This window comes from Perca flavescens, chromosome 18 (genome assembly GCF_004354835.1).
Source record: "Perca flavescens isolate YP-PL-M2 chromosome 18, PFLA_1.0, whole genome shotgun sequence".
NCBI classification, from domain to species: Eukaryota; Metazoa; Chordata; class Actinopteri; order Perciformes; family Percidae; genus Perca; species Perca flavescens.
Genome location: NC_041348.1, coordinates 16743986 through 16766289, shown reverse-complemented (window position 1 = coordinate 16766289; position 22304 = coordinate 16743986). Strand labels below are relative to the sequence as shown.

At 39.7% G+C, this 22304-nt stretch overlaps 1 protein-coding gene across 2 annotated transcripts in view; it reads left to right on the top strand.

Annotated features, from left to right (window-relative positions):
* si:dkey-71h2.2 (low density lipoprotein receptor adapter protein 1) overlaps positions 1–20479 on the top strand; it is a 112373-nt gene extending 91894 nt beyond the window's left edge. Inside the window, exons 9-10 of one of the 2 annotated variants that reach the window (XR_003694823.1) lie at positions 2454–2649; positions 20143–20479. The gene's annotated coding sequence lies outside the window, so the exon portion shown is untranslated. Of the gene's footprint in view, positions 1–2435; positions 2650–20142 lie in introns of both variants that reach the window. The other variant, XR_003694822.1, reaches the window with a different exon arrangement.
* The last annotated feature ends 1825 nt before the right edge of the window (positions 20480–22304 follow it).

The window sequence follows — 22304 nt, the reverse complement described above, 5'->3', positions numbered from 1 at the left end:
TTCTTCTCTGTTTCTCTCTCTCACTGTGAAGACCAGGGCCTCCCCTGCGGGAATGCTTTGAGTTTACCGTAAATAGATAGCAGTTTGTCTATTTATTTTTGTCCCATAATTCCCTTCCTTGCCTCTGCAGCAGATCATCTAACAAACCAGTACAAAGATCACCTCACCTGCTGATTAAATTTCAATTAGTTCACTTTAATCAAAAATTGGTTAATGAACAAAGTGGATGAATACAGTTCATCTTTAGTCTTCAGACTCACAGCACAACCAAGGTCAAATTACAAAGAGAAGGAAGTTTAGTAATTAATACGGATGGTTGAATTTCAAAATGTGTAATATGTAACTGGCATATATATATTTTAAATGAGATCTGGAGTGGAAAAGGGCTTGTGCTCTATGTGTCTGCATGGGTGGTTAGTATTGAGTAATAAATAAGTGTGGTTGAGTGCTGGGTATTATAAATAAAAGAAAGCATAGTTTCCATGACAAATTTCTCAGTTCCTCTAGTGGTTTAAGCTGCTGTGTTGTTTATCTCTACAATTCATCTGTGCAGTTTAGGAAACTGCAATGCATGTTTACAGTACTTTAGTAAAGCAGTACACATTCTTGCCACAAGATGGAGGGGAGAACTGGTCTTGAAACCCTCCAATTCAGAAACAGTATTGGAGAATCCGATGTGGTTCAGGGAGGAATGGACATATTATTCTCATATTCTCGTGCAAGGTTAAAGGTAAAATTGAAGTTAAAAAAGTATTGATTATAAACTGATACAGTTTTGGCACAATATTGTAATGGTGCAGCAGTATTATTGCAGTGTTAATTCTTCATATTGTTCTAGATCTTCAAAGTATACATTTTTCTACTTAAACAGTTTAAAGTTCTTTTTTTGTTCCTTTCTTAATCATTACAACCCTTCTTTTACCTTTGGCCTTCTGACCAGAAATTGGAACATAATATAAGTAGGATTGTATATTGCAGTTATATATAACTGATTTGATCCAAAGTAATACAGAGGCTAGAATCACTAAAATTGATACAGATACTGATACTTTTAACATTTAGAGCAACTTATGTACTGTCATGTAGACAGCTATTATAAGGTGAAGGCATAATTTATAGGCTACTTCAGCATACGTTCTTTTTTATTACCCCCAAATAAATTGGGAAGCATGGAGTATTTCTTTTTTACTTTTTTTTCTTCTTAGTTAAATGCATGTTAAAACACAAGACCATTTTTAATGGTAAATAACTCAACAGCAGCAGAGGAAAAAGGTGTTTGCACTTTGAAGAGTGTTCAAGACAGATCCTTTGCAGTTTTAGTATCAATACTTAGTATCAGTATACTGTAGATCCACCCACCCTACTTTTAGTGCTTTTTGAGGAGGACTTTTATAAGCTCTGCTACACAAATGACTTGATTTTAGTTTTTTGATTATTTTCTGTGCAAATAAATGAGCAATAAACACTACTTTGGATTAAAATTGTAAAATGTATTCAAAGTCTATGTACCGATTCTGCATTCACACATAAAACAGTCCATGGCTAAGGTCTGCTTGTTAATGTTCCCCACTGTTGACACTAGAGGGGGTAGAAAGTCATGTTTTAAACCCTGACTCTCCTACAATAGGTCTATTTAAAGACACTTTTGCCAACTTTTCCCTAAATGTATGCCATTTCTATGAATAGTTAACCCTTACACAAACTCCTACATGTACATAGAAATGATTCAATAGAGTGTTGAACTTTGTGGATTTGTTTTGTGTAATGCTTGTCCAGTGCGGATGTGAATACAGATGCAAAGTCTGTGGCATTGGGAGGGGGGGGTGACGCAAGCTGCTGATGTGCGGTCAATCTATCAAAGTATAACAATGCTTTGGGTTTTCACACCATACAGCACAGTTAACCAGATCTTTCCTATTCTCACCACACAATGCACTGAAGAGGGAATTCACCCCTCTTCTTCAGTGATGGAAACAATCAACACAAAACTATATGTCCTTGAGTTATCTAGCAGTAATTATGACCCTTTTGTTTCTGGTTTGCATGCTAAATGACCATCAAATGTTGTTAAGGATGAATCAAAGAACCTTGTGAGGAAGATATCATTCAGAGTATGTTGTAACCTATAAGTGCAGGGAACAATAAATCTTACAGCACCGGAAGTGTTTGTTTCCTATGGGGGACTTTATACAACACGCAACGTGGGGATATTACTCTCCGGGCAACACTTCACAGGTTTTTGTTTGGACCACCTGTGCTGTGTGTGGGGACTGTGCTTTGCTGTAGTTCTTTAAAGGAACAACCTCACTTCACTGCACACACATACACACAAATATACACACACTGGCTGCAGGTGCATGGTGAGTGTTATTGAGTGCGTCCTGGTTGCTAACTGCTGTTTCTCTTTATGCTCCCTTCTCCTGGTTTTCCATCAGCCCTTGTTTTCTTCCCAGGGCTTGGCGGATGCTTGTGTACAGCCCTGTTGGAGTCCCCAGACATTGCATCCTGCCTGCAGAAGGGTCATAAGTGGCCCCACAGGATAACCTGAACAACGGTGGGAAAGAAAGGGAGCGTGGGTCTCTTTTACTAACGTGGTCCTGGCCAAAAGCATACATGCTGCCAATGAGCATTTCAATTCCCGTCATCAATGTGAGTTTGCACTGCATGTGACTGAAAATATGTGCTGATGTGCATGTTTTAGATTTATGTGTTCGACAGTGTGGGGTTAAACTGGACATTCATTATATAAAACACAGATTATAAATTGAATATTTACTAGAAGCTGCACAGTAAGTGCTCAGTCAGTGTTCATCAGAGCTTTGATTTAGACATGCACACGCACGCACGCACGCACGCACGCACACACACACACACACACACACACATCAACACCCAAATCAACACAAATCAACACACAGGGACACACTTTCCTCACTTTTGATCCCCCTCTACATCACAAGAGGCCCCTCTTTGACTTCCTGTCTGTGTGGGAACCATTTCTATCCTCTGTCACACATAGAGTGAGAGAAGGTCTCGCTCCTGCATTTGCCTTAAAAAGACAAAGTGATTGTCAATAAACAAGGAACAATTGAACTCCCCCATGCATTCAACAGGCACTTCTGCTGTTCCTTTGGATGTTCATGAGTTTTGGGAGAGCTTCACCTTTCCTATTGCTTTTCCTCCATTATTCAGCAGACATCAAGCTCACTTAAGGGGTTTACTGTAATGTAAAGGCATTTAAGTGCATGTATACATACTGATTTAATTTTCTTATTTTAGTGTAAACTTTAATACGGTACATTACTATGATATTATAAAGAAAACTCAAAACAACCAGTTGTATATCAATTACTCAGCAAGTGTTGCCTTGAATTTGAGAAAAAAGAAAGTCTCTCCATGGCGGATAGAGAATCAAAAACCAGAGAAATAAAAGTTTGTTGCATGCATTACCAAACACATGCATTTCACTAAAACCTTAATATTTCCATCACTTCTGCATAAACAATCTCCCTCTTGTGCAGGCACACTACTCCTCTGTACTTGCAAGGACGAGTAGTGCGCCTGCGCAAGCCTCTTAGGCTAGTAGTGGAAGTGATGTAAAATAGTAAAGTTTTAGCGTGTTAAGTGTTTGGGAAGTACTGAGCATGCGACTGTATAAAGCGAGTTGGAATATAGTGCACAAGTTGTGGCAGAGTTTGATGATTCGCTGTTGTCAAAGGCCCTTTTATATCAATGAAGACATGTTTAGATCAACTGTGGTGGCATGCAACAATATTGTTTTCTTCACAAATTCAAGGCAACACTCGCTGAGTAATTGATATACAAATGGTCATTTTTAGGGTAAAGTATTCCTTTAAGTACCAAAACTCAATTTTCCCCAGTACCTGTCACACTCTTTGTTGAAATGACACATCTGCAGTTGGGAGCAAGTCTGTGCAGCTGTTCAAAAGGCAAATTGCTCTGAAGTAAACATGGCTACGGGAAAGCCCCTTATTATTGTGCTCCGGATGACGTTCCTCACTCTTCCAGTGTTTACCGTGGAAATATATCTGTGCCAGCGAGCAGGTGCTTCCTCAAAAAAACTCTGCTTTTCCAGATTTGAGGATTGAATTCATCAAGTCAACATTAGAGCAGCATTATTATAAGAAAGAGGTAATGATAAATATTGATTAGAGGAATAGTATACTTGTGTTTCATTAAGAAACTGCTTGGCTTTTTCACCATTTACTTTTAAAACAGGTCTTACTGAGTGCTGTTTATCACAATGTCACATTACACTCACAACCGACAATCACTAATTTCACATGAATGTGGTCATCCAGCATCTTGAGCCTGTAACTGTAACTACCCAATGCAATTCTGCTAAATAAAAGACATCACATTCATAATTAATTTTACTTGTTTTCATTTTAAACAAATTGTATATCCAAATACAATACACATTTTCTATAGGCTCAGTCTGCCACTTGTTTCAAAAACAAGTCCAGTGCTGGTTCCATGGTATCAAGATGGTATCTTTGGATAGTCGTCATGGAAACATGAATTGGTCATGTGACAAGGGCTGGGAAGATTGGTAGAACAGGCAGCCAAGTGACAGTACTCTGATCCAATGGAAATCACAATTGTCAGATTGACAGCACTCTAGCCCAATGGATTGGGGGGGCACCAGGGTGGGCAATCATATTTCAGTGGGGTCGGATGCCATCCCGTGCCCCCTTTCTAGCCCCGCCCCTGCAGCTGCCTGCTCTTGCTTGGAATATATTGATGAGACAGGTAATATTCAACCATATAGTAAATTGTTGGCCCTTAAAACTAAACAATGAGTTTACATGGTTTGAAAACTTTGTTGAAAGGCAGTGGCTCCTTAATAGTCTCTTTCCTGACAAGGTGATTCTTAGATGTATTGATGGATATCGTGTTTCCTAACAGGAGGAGTTTTGGAGTTTCGTGAGCCTTAATTTTGTTAGACATTTACCCTTCACGGTTTGTGCCAAGCTAAGCTTAATACAACCCTATTGATTTTTTCCCATTAAAGACTGGTCTGGCAGGAAATAAGCATACTTCCCAAGAGTACTGCTGCATGCAGGTAGCACATGCCATAAAAGGACTTCAGAGGCTGCATGAGAACTTCCTGTGTCCATACAAAAGCTTGAGAGGAGTGGCCTGGCCCTCACTGTAGTGTTATGTAGTCAATCAGAGTGACACCAATTATGTATGTCACATGACCACAAGAGACTGCAAATGGAAGTGGCACATCCATCAGCTCTATCTAATAGAACTCACAGTAGAAGGAGAGTGAATGAAGTCTCAATAGATTCTCACGCACTCATTCATTATACTTGTGTGTGGCATACATATTATGTTTTCAAGTATCTTATTAACCCCCCACGGCACACATGCGCTTTTAAGTAAGCATAACATTTTCACTAATTATGATTTTGATGGGGTTGGGATTCTTTTTATCACTCGCCATAATGGACTGAGTGTTTTTTAAAGTAGTGTTCAATATGATCTTTTAAAATACTGAAACCATGACTAACTTATTTACTCTGTGTATGAATGCAATTCATAAATATTTTCCCCCAATAATGTTACATGCATAGTGCCACAGTTTCATGTTGCAGATAAGTGATTTGTAAAATGTAATTTTTCTTTTCTTTCACACTTTAACTCAAAGAGGTATGAAGCCTTGGTTTATGACGTGACATGTCAATGTCACCTGTTGATTTTTGTTTTCAGAATTTTAATTGTCTTAAAAAAGAATAAAAGAAATGACTTTAAAGTACTTTTTATTTCAGATACAATAAGTACAGTACATTCAGCAGAGGGAATTACCTCTGTACCACAGAGAATAGTTTATTTTCTTACTGATAAACACTGTTTTGTCACTGAATTGTCTAAAATACAGAGCAATAGGAGAGCCTGTCATGATACATAAAACCTTGCCATGACTTTTGCTACTTCTTGTATACAGAAGTCAAATAAAGCTATAACGCGGTTACCTGATTGTGAAGATGCTTACACTGATGTTAATCATCATCCAGTTTAGCTATTTAAAACCAGCACTAAAATACTGCCGTGCACAGTACTGTATCTGCACACATAGTAAGTTAAACAATCAAATTGAATATTATCAGCATTTTCTGGCTTTCCAGAAATATTAACTAGAAAAATATATAACTTTATTTTTAACTTTGGAAACAAACATCTTCAAAGATTACTTTTGATTAGATGAAATACATTCAGAGACTTGCTTAATATGCAAATACTGTAAATGTTGAGCAGCAAAAATGGTTTAAATACACTGCAGTAATTTGAAGAAACAAACCTACAGTATTTGTGCATGTATGACATTTTTATGTAATTAATGTAACAGTCATAGTTTCTATCATCTACCATAAAGCATAGTTTATCAGTGCCATGGGTCTGTCTGAGGCTCAGCGTTGCAGTAGGTTATATGTACCACACTCATAATGCATTAAAATAGTCTCATTTAGTTTTGCATTAAAACCTCCTATATATATACATTCAAGTTTTTATGATTGCTTTTTCACACAACTGCATGATTGCAGCAGTTGTGTATGTGTTCAGTCTTAGCATTTCAAAATTCCAGAACAAAGTGCTTGTGTTTCTTTAGTGTTTGTTTATCAAGTTCTTAAAATCAAGATAGAAATTAGAATAATCAAGATCAATTTACTTTACAGTTCTTGTTAAATCTCCTCTAGAAGACCCAACTTTATGACTTAAAATGACCTCAGACTCTCACTCAGGTCCCCAAAGCCTATGCAGAGTCCCAGTTAACTTAGGATGAAATATTTTTCAATGCCTTTACCTCAAGGCTTGTAACTTCTTCTTGGCTGTTTGTGTCAGTCTCAGAATCTTCAACATCAGCATAAGCGCCATCCTCAGATTCTGCATTCACTTGGATCAAAGCATCAAGTGGGATTAATGTCGTTTTCACAGCTGCTCTTTTAGCTACCTCTTGATCTTGATCTGTTTTACTTGGAACAAAATCTTTCTCTTCATAATCAGTTTCTTGCTCTGGTTCGTCTGAATATTCTTCTGCTTCATCTTCTCCGTCAGCTGAATCTCCCTGGTTTCCTTCATTGGCTGTCTCAGTTTCCTCCTCTCTTTCGGAGGCTTCAACATCTTCGTCATTATCATGGCTTTCATTTGGGATGTTAATACATTCACATTGTGTTAAATTTGTTCCTTGTTCATCATTATCATCTACATCTTCCATTATTAGTTTGTTTTTGTCATTGTTTTCCGATATTTCCTCCTCATCTGGCTTCAGCTCCACCACATCATCAGGCCCTTCTGTTTCATCATTTGTCTCGGTTATAGCATCTTGTTGATGATCTTCAGTCATGTCACCTTTTTCTTCTCCGTCTGTAAATTGCTGTGTGTTATCTGCAGATTCATCTTCTGTGTTATCGGTGCATTCTTCCCTTCCTGTTTGGGCCTCTCCATCCTCCTCTCCTGCCGATACACCATCTGCTCCACATTCTTCGCCAGCGTCACTTTCAGTAATCTCATTCTCTGCCATTTCAGCGTCTCCCGATTCTTCTTCTGCTGTTTCACGTTCTTCAATCTCATCTCCTGTTGTTGCGGCCCCTGTGCAATCTTCAGCTGTTACTCCAGACTCCTTTGCACTTTCATTTTCAGCCTGTTCTGATTCCTCGCCAGTTGTTTCACCTTCTTCTAGTTCCTTATTGTGAGATTCATTATCGTCTTCTTCAACTTTTTCTTCTTCTTGAACAAAATCTTCAGCGGCACTGCTTTCTGCAGATGATTTTGTGTCATGGAGCGCTTCAGCTGATGATGTAACATTTTCTGCATTTTCATCTTCTGCACTTTCATCGACAGTCTCATTCTCAGGCTTGATTTCTGAATGCTTTTCTCCTGATTCATCGTCATTTGTAACTTGTGAAGAATTCTCTTCTCCTGCGGTCTCATTTGCGTCTGTTGTTGTGTTGTTTACTGATTCATTTTCATCTGTGGCTGATTCATCGCTCTCTTCCTCTGATTCATTTTCAGTCACAGCTTTGGAGCTTACTTCTATTGCAGATTCAGCTTCTACATTATCATCCTTTTCCACAAGTTGTGTATTTTCTTCCACCTCCTCTTCTTCTGATTCATTATCAGCTTTACTGATTTCCTCTTCACCTGAATTTTTTTTTTCTGTGGCTGTGTCTACGTCAGCAGTCTCCTCTTTGGTGTCATCCTCATCTGTGGTAACAGCCTCTTTTTCCATAGCAACATCATCTTCAATTGCTGCTTCCTCGGCCTCGTCCTTGTCAGATTTATGTTCAGTTGTGTCTGCTGCGTTTTCCTCATCAGCTGTCGCTGCATCGCCAGCTTCTTCCTCCATTTCATCTTCACTTGTTGCTTTGTCAGCTGTTTCCTTTACCTCTGACTCAGACTCATCCGCACTGGTGGCTTCCACAGCTGCATCTTTGTCAGATTCATGATCAGTTGTGTCTGCCACATCTTCTGCTGTGTTTTCCTCATCAGCTGTCGTGGCATCGCCAGGTTCTTCTCCTTTTATTTCATCTTCATCTGTGCTGGCAATTTCTTTTTCTTCAGCAATCTCATCTTCACTTGTTGCTTTGTCAGCTGTGTCCTTTACCTCTGACTCAGACTCATCCACACTGGTGGCTTCCACCGCTGCATCTTTGTCAGATTCATGATCAGTTGTGTCTGCCACATCTGCATTTTCCTCATCAGCTGTCGTGGCATCACCAGCTTCTTGTTCTTCTTGTTCTTCTTGTTCTCCTTTTATTTCATCTTCATCTGTGCTGGCAATTTCTTTTTCTTCAGCAATCTCATCTTCACTTGTTGCTTTGTCAGCTGTGTCCTTTACCTCTGACTCAGACTCATCCGCACTGGTGGCTTCCACAGCTGCATCTTTGTCAGATTCATGTTCAGTTGTGTCTGCCACATCTTCTGTGTTTTCCTCATCAGCTGTCGTGGCATCACCAGCTTCTTCTTCTTCTTCTTCTTCTCCTTCTTCTTCTTCTTCTTCTTCTTCTTCTTCTTCTTCTTCTTCTTCTTCTTTCATTTCATCTTCACTTGTGACGGCAATTTCTTTTTCTTCAGCAATCTCATCTTCACTTGTTGCTTTGTCAGCTGTGTCCTTTACCTCTGACTCAGACTCATCCCCACTGGTGGCTTCCACCGCTGCATCTTTGTCAGATTCATGTTCAGTTGTGTCTGCCACATCTTCTGTGTTTTCCTCATCAGCTGTCGTGGCATCACCAGCTTCTTCTTCTTCTTCTTCTTCTTCTTCTTCGTCTTCTTCTTTCATTTCATCTTCACTTGTGACAGCATTTTCTTTTTGTTCAGCAATCTCATCTTCACTTGTTGCTTTGTCAGTTCTGTCCTTTAACTCTGACCCAGATTCATCTGCACTTGTGGCTTCCACAGCTGCATCTTTGTCAGATTCATGTTCAGTTGTAGCTTCAACATCTGCCTGTTCTGCTGCATTGTTATCTTCAGCTTCACCTTCACTTGTGACATCATCTTTTTCCACTGCGATTTCATCTTCAGCCGTTGTTGCTTGATCATTATCTGCAGTTTCCTCTTCATCGTTCATAGCAGCCTCATCCTCATCACAATCATCTTCAGTCGTGGGTGCCACATCAGACTCTTCTGCAGTATTTTCTTCAGATTTAGTGGTTTCTGCAAACTCTTCCTTTGACTCTTCCTCCACAGCTTCCTCATTGTCAGATTCATTTTCAGCAGTCTCTTCTGCTTCAATTTCATCTTCACCAGTCTGTTCCTTTAATTCATCTTCACTTGAGACATCCCTTTCATTTTTTGTAGCAGTCTCTTCAGCTGTTGCTGTTTCAGCTGGTTTCTCTGACAGTCCATCACCTGTGACATCATTCTCCTCTGCAGTCTCATCATCATTTGTGTTAGCATCTTCAGCTGAATCATCACTAGTGGCAGCAGTCTCTGCTCCATCGTCAACAGTTCCTGCGTCCACAGCTTCTTCTTTGTCAGATTCATTTTCAGTTGTGGCTGCCACAGCAGCCTCCTCTGTTTCAATTTCATCTTCAGCAATTTCATCCTTTGATTCATCTTTGCCTGTGACAGCAGTCTCTTCCTCTACAGCCATCTCATCTTCAGTTGTTGGTATTTCAGCTGGTTCTTTTGATGATTCATCAGCTGTGGCATCGTTCTGATATGCAGACTCATCTGCACTCATGGCAGCAATCTCCTCCTCATCCACTGTCCCTTCTTCCACAGCGTCATCTTTGACAGATTCATCTTCAGCTGTGGCTGCCACATCATCCTCTTCTCCTGCATTTTCATCTTGAGCGGTGGTGGCTTCAGCAGTCTCTTTCTTCAACTCATCCACAGCAACCTCTCTTTCTACCTCCATCTCATCTTCAGTTTCTGCTTCTTCAGCTGGTTCCTTTGACAATTCCTCAGCCGTGGCTGTGACATCGTCCTCCTCTGCATTCATCAGTTCAGCTGTGCATGCATCCTCTACAAAGGATTCATCCTCAACCATGCCTATGTCTCCACTCTCATTATCTGTCATTTCATCTTCTGTTTTGCTTTTTTCCTCATTGTTATCTACAGAAAAGACATTAACTGTTTCTTCAGCAACAGTCTGTTCAGCCAATATGGTATGTACGTCTTCTGCTTCATTGTTTTCAGACTCGTCATCTTGACCTGCATCTTGACACACGTCATCTTCTACAACTGCAAAGTCATCTTCAGTATTGTGGTGTACGTCATCCCCTTCCATTTCTCTTACAGCTTTGAAAATAACTCTCTCTACAAGTGTTTCTGCCACTTTTGTTTCAGTCTTATTTTCAGAGTGAGATGTACAGGTGACTGCCTGTGTATTGCAAGGACCACTGTTCTTCATCAACAGAATGCTCTTCAGGTCAAAGTCCCTGACAACAGGTGGAGTATTCATAACTTCTGCAGGAAGTGGCGGCCTATATGTCATTTTTTTCTGAATGCATGTTTCACATGGACAGAATTCGTCGTCGTTTTCACTGCGCTGGTCACTGTAGGATGTTTCTGTTGCTGAATAATCACTTTTTTCTGCTTGGTGATCAATTGATTGTTTGAGCATAATCTTCAGCCTTTGTCGTCTCTCTTCTGTTTGCGTGGTTGAAGCACGGGACATCGCTTCTTTAGGAGGTCGTGGTGGGCCCGCCTTACATTGAATGTGCCTCAGTTCCCTGTTTATACTTGTTTGGATTCTTTTGTGGACCTCAGTTTTAAGTTCACCTATCATCGTTTCAAGCTGCTCATTATTATCCAAGTTCCATCTGACTTTGAACTCTCTCATTGCATTGATATAGTGCGTCATGAACTGCTTTTCTATTTTAGTTAATAAGTTTAAGACCCAAACAGGATCAGGATCTTGAGAAATTATTTTGTTGTCATTTTCTGAACTCTTGTTTGAACTCTTGTTTGAGGAGGGTGGTGTTGTAGGTAGTTCTCTTGGAGTATCATTGCCTGTAATTGTGTCATCTGGATCTGGATCATCTTCCTTTTGTTTTTCCTCATACATTGCTTCTACTTCTCTCTCAGATGTCCATTTGGCTTCTGCTTCAGCATCTGCTTCACCTTCACAGACTTCTGGTATTTTCCTTAACGTATCTGCACTTGTATGTGCTTGAGACACATTACCATTCACACCATCACTACTGTTCCCGGAGCCCGTGGAGCCACTGTTGACATCCACACCAGAGGATGAAGTATGAATGAATTCATCGTCCACAGAATGGTGATCACCCTTCTTAAACACATGTTCATTTTCTGGAGGATCACAAAGCCAAAGAGACTGAAGAATGTTCATTAGCTCTTGGTATCTTGCATCCTTTTCATTTGCATTTTTAGGATTATTGTCTATTAACTGCAACTTCACAAGGCAATCCAAAAGTCCTCTAGCTGAAGTGCTTAGTTTACGTCCATACACTGGGGAAATTTCTGGTAAGCTGTTAGATCTGTCGAACTTTGGATTTAAAAGTACTTTCATCACCTGTACGGAGGAATTAAATATTTTTGCGGCATCATCTCTCTGAGAACAGGCAGGACTATTATCAGCATTTGGTGCCTCTGTGCTTGTTTGGCTGTCATCATTAGGGACACTGTTTACCATAACTCCTTCATTTGTGTCTTTTGTATTCTCAGCTGCAGAGGCATCATTTCCAGTATCCTCGATTCTGGTCATTTCTTCTGTTGTGTGGACTTGTTTTTGTCCATCACAGTTTTCATTAAATTCCTCCATGCCATACATATCACCATCTGCTGGTATTGAATTCAGCCATTCATTCACAACCTCAGTAGGGGATGCATTTGGAAGGCTGGATGGAACCAGCTTAAAGTCATCAGCATTTGTGTTCTTGTATCTGCATTTGCTGCTTTTGTCACTTTTGTTATCCTTGACACTCCTACCAGTGTTTGTAGCTTTCAGTGAACTATTTGTTATCTTCTTAGACACACTGGATTTTGATTCTCCCACGGATGAAATCTCAATCTCTTTAACAATATCTGAACTGGACAGAGTTTGTGATAAATCACTTTCATTCGACTCTGCATGACAAATCACATGGCATTTATTTTCTTTTGGTTGTTGTGCACTCTGGCAGGTTTCTGAGACACAATTCACAACTTCCCCTGCAGTTATTGGAGAAACACTGGTCTTCTCCTCAGCAGGAACGTGAACAAATCCCTCTTTATTTTCCATACATTCATCTGTTAAAATATCAGTTACTTTGGATTTCCGAGATTTCACAGACCGATTTGACTTGACAAATAAAGAACTTTTTGGCTGACCTTCACTTTTCTTTTCTTTAGCCCCAGATGCTGTTGACTTATGTGATGAAACCTTAGACTTTGACGACATGGCTGTAGGTGATCTGTCTTCACTTTCCTCAATTGTCAGAGCAGGGATTTCAGATGTCCCTAACATTTCAGATCGATTGGATTTTGCAGACACAGGGCTAAGTGTTCTCTCTTCTTTTTCACTGGTATTTACGTCATCAGGAACATCCAATACTTTTGATTTCTTTGATCTTACTGACATATTTGACTTTGCTGACATGGCACTTGGAGCTCTCTTAGATTTCTCTTGAGCATTTCCTTCATAAGGAGTGTCCGAACTTTCTATTGTAGGAATTTCAGAAGTTATTAATTTGTTAGATTTTGTTGAATTATTTGATTTTGCTGATTTGGTTGACATTGCACTACACACTCTTACTCCAATTTCTTCATCTTGTGTAGTCCTTTCACTAGGGGGAATTTCAGCTACGTTGGACTTCATGGTTCTTGTAGAAGCTTTTGACTTTACTGACAAAACACTTAAAGTCTTCTCCGTTTGATCTACCTCTTCAGTATGTATTTCAGCTGTCTGTTCCGAAACCTTTGATTTCCTTGACCCCGAAGACCGATCTGACTTTAATGATTTAATTGACATGGCACTTGTTCTCTCTTTAGTTTCCTCACAGTCAGCCACATTTTCTTCATTTCCACCATCTTCTTCACCGTTTACATTCTGAGAATTGTGAGAAGCTTTTGATTTTGTAGATACTGATGTGACATTTGACTTCACTGATTTGGCTGACATTGAGCTTGTTGCTCTCACCTCTGTGTCTTCTTCTGTGTTTTCATCTGCAATGTTAGTGTCATCTTCAACAGCTTTTGCTTTCATTGATACTGCTGAAGCATTTGACTGTCTTGAGTTTGCTGATTTGATGGAGGTACTGCTTGGTGATCTCTCCATAGTCTCCGCATGATTCTCTTCCCCATGAGTATTAGATTGTTTTGACTTACTAGACTTTGCAGAAATATTTGACTGTCTTGATTTGGAAGGTCTGGCTGATTTAGCTGACAGGGTGCTTTGTGGTCTTTGTACAGTGTTCTCATCTGTGATGTTTTCTACTGAAGGAACATCACATATGTTTAACTTACTTGATTTTATCGACATGGCTGACTGTGTTGATTTGGCTGACATTGCACTCTGTGCTCTCTCTTGAGTTTCCTCTTTATCATTCCCTTCATCACAAATGGCAGTAGTTTGGACAGAAGAAACATTTGATTTTGAAGATTTTGCTGAAACACGAGACTTTGCTGATTTAGCTGAAAAGGCGCTAGAGGCTCTCTTTGTAGTTTCCTCATGATCATCCACATCATCAGTTGTAACACCAGAGGCTTTTGACTTAATAGATCTTTCAGAAACATGAGACTCAACCGATCGGAGTGAAATGCAGCTTGATGCTCTTTCTTCAGTTTGCTCTTTGCCCTTTTTTTCAGTGGGGCTCTCAGAGCTTTCTTCAGCTGGAACATCAGAACATTTGGACTTTTTTGATCCGGCCGATATATTTGACTTGACTGACTGAGCTGATATTGAGCGCACTCTCCCTTCATTCTCTGCATCAGCGATTTCATTACTGTGTTCAGAAGGGATGTCAGAGTCTTTTGATTTCTTAGATATTTCAGAAACGTTTGATATTGCTGATTTGATTGACATATTGCTTGAAGCACTTTCCTGAGAATCACAAGGACATTCTTCAGTTGGGGCAGCCAAGACATCTGACATATTTGATTTTGCAGAAATAGTTGACTTTGCAGTCATTGCACTCTCTGCTCTGTCTAAGGTGTCTTCCTCATCATTGCTTCCCTCGGGAGTATTAGTATCAGGAGGAACTTCCGAAGCATTTGATTTCATAGATACTGTAGAAGCATGTGACTTAGGTCTGGTGTTTTTTTCTTCAACTGGAACATGAGTTGGATTGTCAACACAATTTTCTAACGGAACTTCAGAATTTTTCGATCTTCTGGATGTTGCAGAAACATTAGACTTTGTTGATTTTGCTGATCTGATTGATATATTGCTTGGAGCTCTCTCTGCATGTTCCTCATGATCAGATATATTTTCTTCAGCTGGACCACCAAGTCCTTTTGACTTTGTAGATTTGACAGAAATAGTTGACTTTGCAGTTTTTGCTGACGTGGCACTGTGTGCTCTCTCTTGAACTTCCTCTTCCTCATCTCCTTCATCAGGAGTGCCAGTACCTTTGCTAGTGTGAGCTTCAAAAGCTTTTGATTTGACAGATTTTGTAGAAGCATGTGACTTTGCTGATGCAGCTGACAAAGCACTTGGTGCTCTCTTTGCAGACTTTATAGATATTTCAGATACGTGTGACTGGACTGATTTGGCTGACATGCTGCTTGCTGCTCTTTCTTCAGTTTGCTCTTTTTCATTTTCATCATCACAGTTTTGGGAAGGTATTGCAGAACCTCTTGATTTCTTAGATATTGCTGAAGCATTTGACTTTGCAGATTTAGCGGATGTAGTTGACATAATGCTTGGAGCTCTTTCCACAGAATCACAAAAACATTCTTCAGCTGGGGCAGCTAAGACTTCTGACATATTTGATTTAGCAGAAATAGTTGACTTTGCAGTCATTGCACTCCCTGCTCTGTCTAAGGTGTCTTCCTCATCATTGCTCCCCTCGGGAGTATTAGTATCAGGAGGAACTTCAGAAACTTTCGATCTTCTGGATGTTGCAGAAACATTAGACTTTGTTGATTTTGCTGATCTGATTGATATATTGCTCGGAGCTCTCTCTGCATGTTCCTCATGATCAGATATATTTTCCCCAGCTGGACCACCAAGTCCTTTTGACTTTTTAGATTTGACAGAAATAGTGGACTTTGCAGTTTTTGCTGACGTGGCACTCTGTGCTCTCTCTTGAACTTCCTCTTCCTCATCTCCTTCATCAGGAGTGCCAGTACCTTTGCTAATCTGAGCTTCAGAAGCTTTTGATTTGACAGATTTTGTAGAAGCATGTGACTTTGCTGATGCAGCTGACAAAGCACTTGGTGCTCTCTTTGTAGACTTTATAGATATTTCAGATACGTGTGACTGGACTGATTTGGCTGACATGCTGCTTGCTGCTCTTTCTTCAGTTTGCTCTTTTTCATTTTCATCATCACAGTTTTCGGAAGGTATTGCAGAACCTCTTGATTTCTTAGATATTGCTGAAGCATTTGACTTTGCAGATTTAGCGGATGTAGTTGACATAATGCTTGGAGCTCTTTCCACAGAATCACAAAAATGTTCTTCAGCTGAGGCAGCCAAGACTTCTGACATATTTGATTTTGCTGAAATAGTTGACTTTGCAGTCATTGCACTCCCTGCTCTGTCTAAGGTGTCTTCCTCATCATTGCTCCCCTCGGGAGTATTAGTATCAGGAGGAACTTCAGAAACTTTTGATTTCATAGATACTGTAGAGGCATGTGACTTAGGTCTGGTGATGCCTTCTTCAACTGGAACATCAGCTGAACATTTTGACATACCTGATCTTTCAGTAACATTTGACTTGTTTGAATGGACTGACATTGAACTTACTGATCTGCTTTTATCGAGATCCTCTTCATTTGCTTTTTCAGGAGAATCAGCAACGTGATCAGTAGGACTGTCTGAAGCTTTTGATTTCTTAGATGCTGCTGAAATAGTTGACTTGTCATCATTGCTTCCCTCGGGAGTATTAGTATCAGGAGGAACTTCAGAAGCATTTGATTTCATAGATACTGTAGAAGCATGTGACTTAGGTCTGGTGTTTTTTTCTTCAACTGGAACATGAGCTGGATTGTCAACACAATTTTCTAACGGAACTTCAGAATTTTTCGATCTTCTGGATGTTGCAGAAACATTAGACTTTGTTGATTTTGCTGATCTGACCGATACATTGCTTGGAGCTCTCTCTGCATGTTCCTCATGATCAGATATATTTTCCTCAGCTGGACCATCAAGTCCTGTTGACTTAGCAGACTTTGCAGAAATAGCTGACTTAGCAGTTTTAGCTGACGTAGCACTCTGTACCCTCTCTTGAGCTTCCTCTTCATCATCTCCTTCATCAGGAGTGCCAGTACCTGTGCCAGACTGAACTTCGGAAGCTTTTGATTTGGTGGAATTTGTAGAAGCATGTGACTTTGCTGATTTAGCTGACAAAGCACTTGGTGCTCTCTCTGCATACTTTATAGATATTTCAGATACGTTTGACTGGACTGATTTGGCTGACATGCTGCTTGCTGCTCTTTCTTCAGTTTGCTCTTTTTCATTTTCATCATCACAGTTTTCAGAAGGAATTTCAGGACCTCTTGATTTCTTAGATATTGCTGAAGCATTTGACTTTGCAGATTTAGTGGATGTAGTTGACTTATTGCTTAAAGCTTTTTCTCCATGTTCTGACATATTAGATTTGGCAGAAATATTTGACCGTGCTGATTTCACTGACAGTGCACTAGGTCCCCTCTCTTCCTCATTTTCAGTAATAGTTTCTCGATCTGAATCATCACAGCATTTTGACTTTCTTGATCTTGCTGAAATGTTTGACTTGCTGGATTTTTCTGACATGCAGCTTGGTGATCTCTCGCTGGTTTCCTCTTCAGCATCTCCCTCATCACAAATACCATCATGTTTAGGAAGAACTTGAGAAGCTTTTGATTTTGTAGATACTGCAGAGGCATTTGACTTTTCAGATTTTGCTGACATTGCACTCAATGCTCTTTCTGCAATTTCCTCTTCATCATTGTTTTCTTCAGACCTATTTTTAGAGGCTTTTGACTTACTGGATATTGCAGATGATTTTTCTGATATGGCACTAGATGCTCTCCCTTCAGCTTCATCATCTCCAGTTTGCTCTCCATCAATTCCATCCCCGTAATTGTCATCACTTTCTTTATTAGGAGCTTCAGATGATTTAGATTCGCTAGATATTGCAGAAATATTTGACTTTACAGACTTTGCTGATATGACTGACATTGTGCTTTGTGGTCTCCCTTCACGTTCCTCTTCAGCATTTCCAGCATCTGAAATGTCAGCACTTTCTGTAGAATGAAGGCCAGACATCTTTGATGCTCTAGATTTTGCAGATGCATTAGAGTCAGCTCTTGCTCTCTCCTCTGGTCCTTCAGCATTTACTTCATTCATTTCTTCACAACCTTTTGACTTTCTAGATGTTGCAGATACATTTGACTTGATAGACCTAGCTGACATTGCACTCAATGCTCTTTCTTTATTTCCAGCCTGTTTTTCTTCAGGTGAAAGATCAGACACTATTGATTTTTCAGATGCACTTGATTTTTCTGATTTTCTGGACCTTGCGGATGCATTTGACTTCATGGATGTCACTGACATGGCACTTGGAGCTCTCTCCATAGTTTCCCCTGTTTCCTCCTCACTGTCAGCTTTATTTGACACTCCTGTCAAAGCACTAGGTGTTCTTTCATCCGTGTCTTCCACTTCCTCAACATTCTCAATTTCAGATACTTTAGACTTTGCTGATTTTGCTGACATGGCACTGTATGCTCTCTCTTGACTATCTTCCTTAGCATTTTCTTCATCTTGAAGCTGAGATGTTTTTGAATGTGTAGATCTTGCAGAGGTTTTTGATTTGGATGACATGACACTTGGCACTCTCTCTTGATCTTCTCCAGCCTCTTCAGCTTCCTCCTCTTCCTCAACATTTTCATCAGCTTTTTTTGACGTCCTTTGCTCAGTTTCCTCCTCAGCTTGTTCTTTATCAACATCCTCCTTTGATGTATGTTGTTCAGCTGCCAGTATCTCATCTGTTACATCAAAAACATTGGATTTCAATTTTGTAGAGGCATTTGAATGAATTGACATGGCACTATTGGATCTTTTCTCCTCTACATCTTCAGACTCTGTATTCTGTATTTCTTCAGATTTGTCTGTTCTGCCAGACATATTTGATTTGACAGACATGGCACTTGATTGATCTCTTTGCATCCCACCTTCTTCTTCGGAATCGGCCTTGGTTTGCCCTTTGGTGTCATCTTTAGGATCCTTAGACACTTCACAATTACAAGTGTGTGATTTTTGGGATTTTCTTGACTTTCTAGAGTGCCCTGAAGCATTGGATGCTCTCTCTGTAGGGCTCAGGGACACATGTTGTATAGGTGATGCTGTATCCAACACTGCACTTCCGCTGGTCTCTTCGCTTTCAGGTTTACTATTCTGAGACAATGCTCTCGAAGCACTCAGTGGAACATCATCATCCTCACCATTTTGATCCTCTATATGTTCTGTTATTACCTCAGACAAAGCACTAGTAGGAGATCCTGTATGTTCTTCTTGCTCTGGTATTTGAGCAGTGTCGACATTATCCTGATCATTTGGGGAACTGTCAACACACACCTCACAGTTGTCCGGTGTGGAGGACTGCACCTTGCACTTTGGTGAGCAAGTCTCACTCCTGATGGTGCAGTACTCTACAATTTCAGATGTCTCAACAGTCTGCTTCACACAGTTTTCTCTCTCCACCACTTGTTCTGTATGCTCTTTTGTATGCTCTTCGCTAGTTTGCCTTCCAACCACTGTCTTTCTCAAGACCATCGTATGTGAAGATGCACTTGAGCTGGAAGTTCGAATGCAGCGAGTTGCACCAGGTGTCCCCGGAACGTAATCCTGGCAGTGACTGCAGCAGTGAGGACAGTGAGGCTCCTCTGTGTGTCTTTCATAGTGTCTTTTGATGTAAGCCTCAACTTGCTCACCAGCAGATATGTTTTCTGATTCTGAATAGCTTCTATCACTAACCTGCGCAAAATCTGGGTCATTGTGTCCTTCTAGGAACTCAGAGTTACGGCCTGTTGTCTTTTTTACTTCTGTCGACCAATGTATTGTTTCGTCATTTTGCAGCCGGAAGCGCACTTTCATTTCCATAGACAAACTGCCGTCTTTATTAACACGAACCCGTTTCTCTATATCATCATCTCTCATTGCATCTCCACTGTGCAGGCAGGAGTCCGCGTTATCTGGAGAGTCGGTTTCATCTGGTAATGACTTGTCAGATGACACTGACTGCCTGGTAGCTCTGTTGTCAGATTCCAATTGTGGATGTATTACGCTTTTCTTTGTTGGCAGTCCTTGGTTTACCATCAAGACACAAAACAAAACAGAAGAAAAAAATACAAAATTGATTGAAGCTCATTTTGTGCAATACAATTATACTGTATATTGCAGGTCCTTCACCAGGGAAACACTGCTAAGAATATTATTTGTAATTCATTTTAAAAGCAAAATTTACAGATAAAGTCTGTGACAATTAACTCTTTCTCATACCTTTGTGTCCTTCATTGCAGCCATTAGAGCGAGACCTCACACTCAGCTTCGGAAGTTTGTCATCAGATGTTTTCTGAAAATTCTCCACGATTGATGGGTGAGAAGGCTCACGTCCCACACAGACAAGCACGCTGGGGCACTGCATAAGACTCTGAACATTGTCAATCTGAAGCAGAAGAACAGAAAGTGAGTGAGCCTGCTTACCAAATCACATTCATAGCAAAAATAAAAGGGAATAGGCAGAGGGATTACAAGCATGTTTGATTTGAAACAGTTTGGATTAAAGTGCATGGAAAAGCCAAATTTTCAAGTAGATGGGGAATTTTGTTTTGATTCAATCTCTCACCATATTTTATGCACAAGATGGATTCTCTTTTTTTACAGAGACACTGTTATACCAATTTCTAACAAGAAAAATAAATTTGTATGTATTGTTTTCTTTTGGCAGCCAGTCCTTGTCAGCCTTTCTAAGCACTGTAGGTGGGAGCAAACTGAATGCAGAACACTTAAAGAGGTAGAATGAGACGTATCTAGTGCAGAGTTTTACCACCTTAGCACCTACTACTGTACCTGTAAAGAGGCCTCCTGTGTTAACAGGGACAGCACTGTTGCCTTGTGCTTCTTATATTATTATTATTATTATTATTATTTGTAACCCTATAGCTGAGTGCATATTTGATATATATTTATTTGATCAATATTGAAGCTTCTGTGGCCACTTTCCTTATGACCTTTTTATTACTCAAAGTATGGGTTTTATGTTTTTAATATTGTTTAATATTTAACTTGTTCAGTAACCAAGTTTTAAAACTTGACCTAGTCTGATGTTACTACTGTATTTATAGTAGTCATGATTTTAGTAAATGTCTGTTCTTTTACCAATCATGTAGGACTATAGCAAATATGAAATATGTATAGGGAAACATTTCACAAGCGTTATGACGATTATATTATAATTAATACATTGTCCCCTATTTTGGGCAACTAAATGCTCTAAATCCCTGCAAAAGAAGGCTATGAGTTAAAGACAAGTTAAGCATCCTAATCCAGGATGATCTCAGGGAAACGTCACAAGATGATGCTGCATTATTGCAATGGTGAGCTGCCATTGTCAATATGGGTAATGCTCAGCAGTACTCCAAGCTTGCTGAGTGTGAGAAGGTAGTAGACTAAATTATATAGACAAGCAAACAGTGGTGTGAGCATTGTAATCCATAATTTGATTTATTTTGCTTTAGGATACCTCCTACTCCTAAAATGTATAATGCAACATAAACACACTCTATTTATGCCTGTTGGTATTGCAACGTGATTAACAAACATGGATGGCTAACATCATACAAGTGTAATCACCTTCTTGTCATCACAGTGTGGTAAATTCAAATGTAAGTCTTCTGTTTCACAGGTGATTAGCCTGAATGGCTGAATGCTAAGGTGTTTTCTGTGTACTGACCTGTTTTCCCCTGCATCTCCATGCAAAGGCCTAAAAAAAGCAGCTACTGTATTTTGCTTCCATACTGAAACACATATGACCGCCTGCCTCTGTTTACCACTGACAGCTAGGCAACTCCGAGAAACATGTAGACTAAAATATTGAGAGTTTTGATGATTTTATTTTGCTTGTAAGCAGTCAGTTTTGATGAAAGTGCAGTTTTGAATTTTAAATCCAATGTTGGTGAAGGCAAATAAATGGCTTCATCCGTGGTCCCACAAAGCCCAGGTGAAGATAATTAATTGCCACTGTGGAAGACATATTTCTGAGACAACTCTGGTTTCAACGTTGACCTGTTTTTCCTCTCTCAAAAATAGCTCTGATTTGATCAAGATTAATGGGGTTTGGAGCGATACCCACAATCTGAATGTGTGTGTGAGGGAATATCCCCGTTTCAGTCACTAATGCACACATTCAAAATATTTATCCCACTATACACAAACAACTAAACTTGTTCACAACCAAATTAAACTGATATTAATATTTGTTGTGTGAATGGTAAAAGAATTGCACATTTCTAGTTACAGAGGCATTTCCTCCCAAGATGAAATGATCATACTGGTAAAAGAAACTAAACAGTCAAACACAAATAAAGCAGAATATGATGTAGATTTGGATGTTAATAACATCAGTTATTGGATGATTTCATACATTTCAGTGGGATTTTAGAGCACACGGTAGAAATATCTA